This window comes from Grammomys surdaster, unplaced genomic scaffold (assembly GCF_004785775.1).
Source record: "Grammomys surdaster isolate TR1022 unplaced genomic scaffold, NIH_TR_1.0 146, whole genome shotgun sequence".
Classification (NCBI taxonomy): domain Eukaryota; kingdom Metazoa; phylum Chordata; class Mammalia; order Rodentia; family Muridae; genus Grammomys; species Grammomys surdaster.
In genome coordinates, this window is record NW_021604604.1 from 6,989,176 (window position 1) to 6,995,413 (window position 6,238).

General features: G+C 40.9%; 1 pseudogene; it reads right to left on the bottom strand.

Annotated features, from left to right (window-relative positions):
• Positions 1–5,338: 5,338 nt before the first annotated feature.
• LOC114618944 lies at positions 5,339–5,824 on the bottom strand (annotated as a pseudogene).
• Between the last annotated feature and the right edge of the window lie 414 nt (positions 5,825–6,238).

A 6,238-nucleotide genomic window follows, 5' to 3' on the forward strand; every position in this document is an offset into this window, starting at 1 on the left:
ATCTATCTATCTATCTATCTATCTATCTATCTATCTATCTATCTATCTATCTCTGTCTCTCTCTGTCAATCTGCCTCCAGCTTGTGGATAAGATGTAAGTCCTTAGCTACTGCTCCAGCACCATGCCTGCTCTCATGCTTCCTGTCAGACTCACCCTCTGAAACTGAAAGCAAGTCCTGAGTCAAATAAATGCTTTCTTTTATAAGTTGCCTTGCAGATGTTGTTCCTCAGAGCAATAGGAAAGTAACCGAGATGATCATCACACTGTTGGTATTTTGTAAAGTATGTCAAACCATTAAAATCTGAGGTCTAGATGAAGGAAGGACATGCTGGGACACGCCCTTGTAGGTTGTATGTGCTTCCAGCCCAAGCTCTCTACTTCCCGTCTGCCTCTACAGTGAGGGGAGGTCCTTCCATGAACTCCACTGCTCCTTCCCTCCCAAGGTAGAACAGGCATGTGAGCCAAAACAACCCTCTCTTCCTTTATGTTGCTTCAGGCAGTGAATCACTGCAATGAGAAAAACGGCTGAGGGTGAAAAGCATATGATCTTTTAAGATTAAATACGTAAAATCTTGAAGGATGATCACTGTTTACTTTCTGCCAAAAGTGAAAATGATAGCTCACTAGGCCAGCCTTCTTTTCATTTGTTGGGATTACAGAATCCTTTACAAAGTTACAGAGTGCTCTTGACCTCACCTCTTAATGAAACTGTTATCTGTCTCATTAAATACAAGGGAGAAAATACACCAAAACAACGCTAACGAAAGCCCACGTTGCTGGTTTCATCTAAGCATCTAGACAAGATTTTGTCTTCCTTTTTGTTGATAAACATTGCACAAAATCAAATTCGTCAATAACCCGTGTTTGATATCATCCTTTGTTGAAAGAATGTTTCAATTGAGCTGACCCAAATCCTTCAAAAAAGAGGCTCCATTCCCACCTCGTTTCCCACCTCTTTCAACTCTCACACACACACACACACACACACACACACACTCACTCACCACTACCACCACCACTACCACCTCATTCCACTCCTAAGAAAATAGCGATAATTACATTGCTTATTGTCTCCTCTTTTGTGGGCAACTACGTTTTCTTTTCTCCTTCATGAAGTTTCATTCCATGTTTCTCTAATTCTTCCTTTGAGAGATCCAAGGTTTGGAAAGATTGTTTGCAGGCACACTGTTTTTTGCATTGCACCTTAAATTGTGTCTGACAGTGACATTTATACTTGCCAGAAATGCACTTAGGCAATAGGCCTGCTGTGGCAGTTTGAGTTTATGCAAACCTATGTAATTGCTGATATGGAGGAAAGATAATTAAACTTAATATTTGATGAGAAAGACAGAAAAATTATGATCCTTCTTGTCTGTGCTGAGTTGCCAATTAGCAGAATTTGGAGCTCAATGCCACAATAAAATAAAAAGAAATTACAAAAGTGGTGAGTTCCATGAAAATCTAGCAGTGCAAAGGGAATGAGAGTAAAACAAGTCAAAGTCAGCAAAGAATTAGTTTAGAGAATATAGACAGGTCAAAACCCAAGTACACAGAATGTCCCCAATCACAGCTGAAAGACAAGACTGAGATAACATGGGAAGATGAAGGGAAAGGTAAGGACACTGCTGAGGAAGCTAACACAATAGAAGGGTTTTTGTTTCCATTTAAACTAATAAAGGCCATTGATCCCGGCTTTTTCTATGCCACAGACCCCAGGATGTCTGCCCAGCTGCTGGACTTGAGATGTAGCAAAACCGTCTTGGCCAACTCATGAGTGTCCTGGGCATGTCGAGATCAGACCATCCTTGGTGTCAATGTTCTTGGATTGATTTCTTGCTTTGGTACTTCAACCAGGGCGGTCTTTAGTATGAACAAACACTCATCTCCCAGAATGAATACATTCCATACATAAGCCCCCTCTGTTGAGTATCACTAAGTCTCTCCAATTTTAAAATAAAGGATTTACTCTTGTTAAATAGTGTAACATCCAAGATAGAAGCTTTGTAGTATGAATGGAACTTAGAAATAAATAAAATTTAAATATTATAGGACTGTGATTGTAGAAATATTCCCCCTAAATCAAATAGCATTTCACTGTTCTCATATTTTATCATCATAAATTTGAATATATGTATATTTGGTTGTATAAACTGGAAATTCTGCTAAACCTTAGAAAATGTCATTCTTGTTATCCTATCACACTGAAAACCCTTATCAGAATTGCTATCGAAGTGTGGTGTACATGCAGCTATGGATTTATGTATGTATACCTATGCATGCTTGGGACACATACGTGTGTAGAAACCAGACGTCAACTTTGGGTGTCTTCTTCACAATCTTTTGTTTAACCTAGAGTCCCTTAATTTGGTTTAGCCTGGCTGGCTAACAAGCTCTAGGGATCTGTGTGTTTCTGTACTCCAAATTCTAGGGTTACAGACAGGCTACCAAATCCAGCTTGGCTGCTGATTATTTGAACTCAGGACCTTATGCTTGTCCATCAAGCATTTACCAACAGTAATCTTGGCAACCCATGGACTTTTGATGATTTTTTTCCCAAGTGATATAAAAGTTCATAATGACAGTAACCTAGCAACTCACGTTGTTTTCTTGGGACAACATAAAGAGACAGACGGTAGAAAGAGACCAGTCTGACCTCAACGGATGGGAGTGTTTATTTCAAAGAGCTATGGGTGGGCACAGCAGAAAAGGGTATTTGCCAAAGGGGAAAGCAATACTTCAGATTTGCATAGGGGGTTGGGGAATGGGAAGTTCAGTGCAATTTATAGAGCTACATGCAAGCCTATAGTTTCTCCTCCTAGAGTTGTGTGTCCAGGCAAAGCCATTTTGCCTTTAGAAACTGCCTTGTTCAGCTATCAGGATGCAGGTGAGAGTTGGTGGCTGAGCTTGGCCATGGCATCAAAAGAAAGGGGGTGGAGTTTCAACACATGGCCTTCCTCAGGATTTGGCAGTTTGTTGAAGGTTTATTCTAACAAATAATATGTAAGAAAACACAACAATAAATCCAGGCATGCAGTTTAGTTGTGGAGTATGTGTTTAATTATATGAGGTTTTAAATTTGATCTCAATACAACAAACAAACAAACAAAACTGTGGTGGCTATAAATGATAGATAGGAAATGATGGTAGGTAGACAAAAGATAGATGGTCATATGTAGCTATAATAATGAAAGAACACATATTGTATGTCCATCTGATCCCATTTAATCTTATACTCAAGACAATACCATAAAGCATTAAATATGTACCCTCATAAAAATTAGCTTTCATCTAATTTTGCATTCTATGAATTATCTGCTCATAATGCTTCAAATTTGAAAAAATATTGAGATAATTGGCTCTCAGGCTATTCTATCAATTTCATAATCACTGTACTCTCTTCTTTCCTCCTGAAACACTGTTCCTCTTGTCTCTCTGGTGAGTTCCCAGGCCTACTTTCTCACATGACCTTCTTCCTATGACTGCAGTTCCCTGGGAAGACCTTGGTTATTGTAGCAAAAATAGATATGAATCTTCTCAATGAATCTGAAGGCCTGATAAAGAACTCTGGACCTTTCAAGTTCATGGATCCAAGAAGTGGCCTCAGCTCATTTCAATGAAGCAAAACTTGAAAGGCATAACTATTACTTTCTTTATTTACTGTCTTAACACTCTATAGCAGCTAAATTTGAGAACTTATTGCCCTAGTTCAGAGGTCAGAAATCCAAAATCAGCACTAATGGCCCAAAACCAAGACATCAGCAGGTTCACAAGTCTTCAAAAGGGTCTAGGAAAACGTGTATTCCTCACCTCTTCTGGCTCCTGTTGTCTTCAGTATTATTGGCTTGATGCTACACCATGCTCTCTGTCCTTGACCATATTACCTTCAATTCTTCTCTATCAGTAAGTTCCCTCTTCTTTCTAAGGACACAGGGCAAGTTCTGCCTGAATAGATCTCCTTTGAGAGGCTTAATGTAATCAGATCCACAGTTCCACTCTCCTTATACATAATACTACTTCAGGCATCAGGGATTTGAACTCCATATGATTAGGGACCACAAGCTTATTAGATTCATATTATACATTCATTCAAATTTATGGTCAAATTCAATCCCTTCAACTGCCACAGGGGTCCACATTCCATACTATGAGGTACATTATAGCAAAACATGACAGTTTCTATTATCCATTCAAAGATTTGCATCCTTAGAAGATCTTTCTTATTGACCTGATCATATGGGCTGCTTTTGCATCACTCCAAAGAGATATCTGATACACACAATTTAAGGAAGAAAGGCTCATCCTGGCTCATGGTGCCACAGGCTAGTAAACCATCATACTTAAAGAGGCTGGTAGAATGACCATCCAGTACAGTGGGAATATGAGGTGACAACTATTCAGGCAGTGGGTGTCCAGAGAGCAAAGACAACATCCTACAACCAGAGACTAGCTAATCTTCAAATGCTTGCCCCTGGTCACCTAATTCTGCCAGCCAGGCCTCATCTCCTCAAGCTTTCCAACCTTCAAAATAGTGCCTCAAGCTGGGACCAACTGCTCAAAACAAGAGCCTGTGGGAGACCCTTCATATTCACATGGTAACATATATTCATACCGATGACTTTCTCCCTGACACTCAATCACAGCCACCTCATTCTGAAACAGACAAGTCTGAATTGCAGGATTCTCAGATGCATCTGACACCAATGAATCCCTATTAACCTTTATAATCCTCCAGACCAAATGGTTTGAGATGGAGATTCTTCCTCCTTCTCCAAACCAGTTCTGGCTAGTTAGACAAGCTGTTACCAAAAGGTTCTCCATGAATTGCTCTGTTGTAAAGTATTCTTAAGTGTTAACAAGGAGAATATTATGAAGTCAGACTGGGAGTCTCTGGGCTAAAGCACACTGAGTACTCAGTCTGCTCCATTTCTACTGAAGCCGTCAGTGTGCTGATCTCAGCCAGAATTCTGTTAGCAGAGATGGCCATGAAAACCTTTTCTGAAGATGTCACTTCGTGAAACAACAAAAATGTGTAGGAAACAGTTTAGGAAATTCTTTTATCTAGACCCTAAAAATGTAATAAAGATAAGGAAAAGATGGTTGTAATTATGAGAAACAAACAAAAAAAATCACAAGATCTTTTTTTTTTAACTAAAACAGCTGACCATTTTATTTTCACATTTCACAATGTAAGTGAAAACTGCTCCTTTTGTATCACTTCTTCCTCTCTGTTAGGAAGGAAGTTCCTTGCCATGTGTCTAGTAAACACTCAGGCTCAGCACCAAGATCTCCTGGTGAAACAGCACAATACAAAACGATGAAGAGCGAGCGCTTCTGCTCTTATCTGTCTGGCCGGGTCATGCCGGGCCGCGTGGGCACCATCATCGGGCGGGTGGGGGGGGGGTCTCATCATGGGAGGCCCGGGCATCATGGGCATGTGGCCTCCCATGGGCGGTGTCTCATCCCAGGAGCTGGTCCCACAGGCATCATCCCAGGAGGAGGGGGGCCCATCATTGGCATCATGGGAGGGCCTCCCATGTGGGGTGCAGGCATCATGCCAGGCCGAGGAGGACCCGGGAGACTGGGGGGAGGCGGGATCATGGCCCCTGCAGGCGGAGGAGCAGAGAACAGAGCCGGAGGGATCTTTCCTTGTTGAAATGCAGCCGTTGTTTTGTCAATCAGGCTCTGGGCCTGCTCTTCCATCCATTTCTGGTAATAGTCTTTTACATTCTCTTTGTGTTTCCAACCACTGCAGTGTGTCTTCCTCACAGACAGGGAATCGTGGGTAAGATATGTATCACAGTAGTCACAATAAAACTTAGGCATGACGCTCACAGGCCGTTGGCTACCCGGGTCCCCGCCGCCAGGAACTGACTAAAAACACAAGATCTTAAAGAATTGCCAACATCGCTTCCTAGAAGCTGACGAGGAAGAAAACCTGGCCGAAGAAATTTTTGAAACAATGCTGGAGGCAGCGCTTTACCTACGAAAGAATGATGCTCATTACAGTTGCCAAGTGTTGTGTACATCATCACTCACAATCACTAGGCTTGTATTATCTCTCTATAAATTATAAGAAAGAGTCAACTCCACTGATCACAGTTTTTTGAAAAAAAAAAAAAACTCTATAGATACAAATATGCTTTATAGCCCCAATACATAGGGCTATGTAACTCCTAAAAGTATTATGAGATTGAAAAAAGTATTGTGATATGACAAAAGAGTAGAAAAATTTGCTAT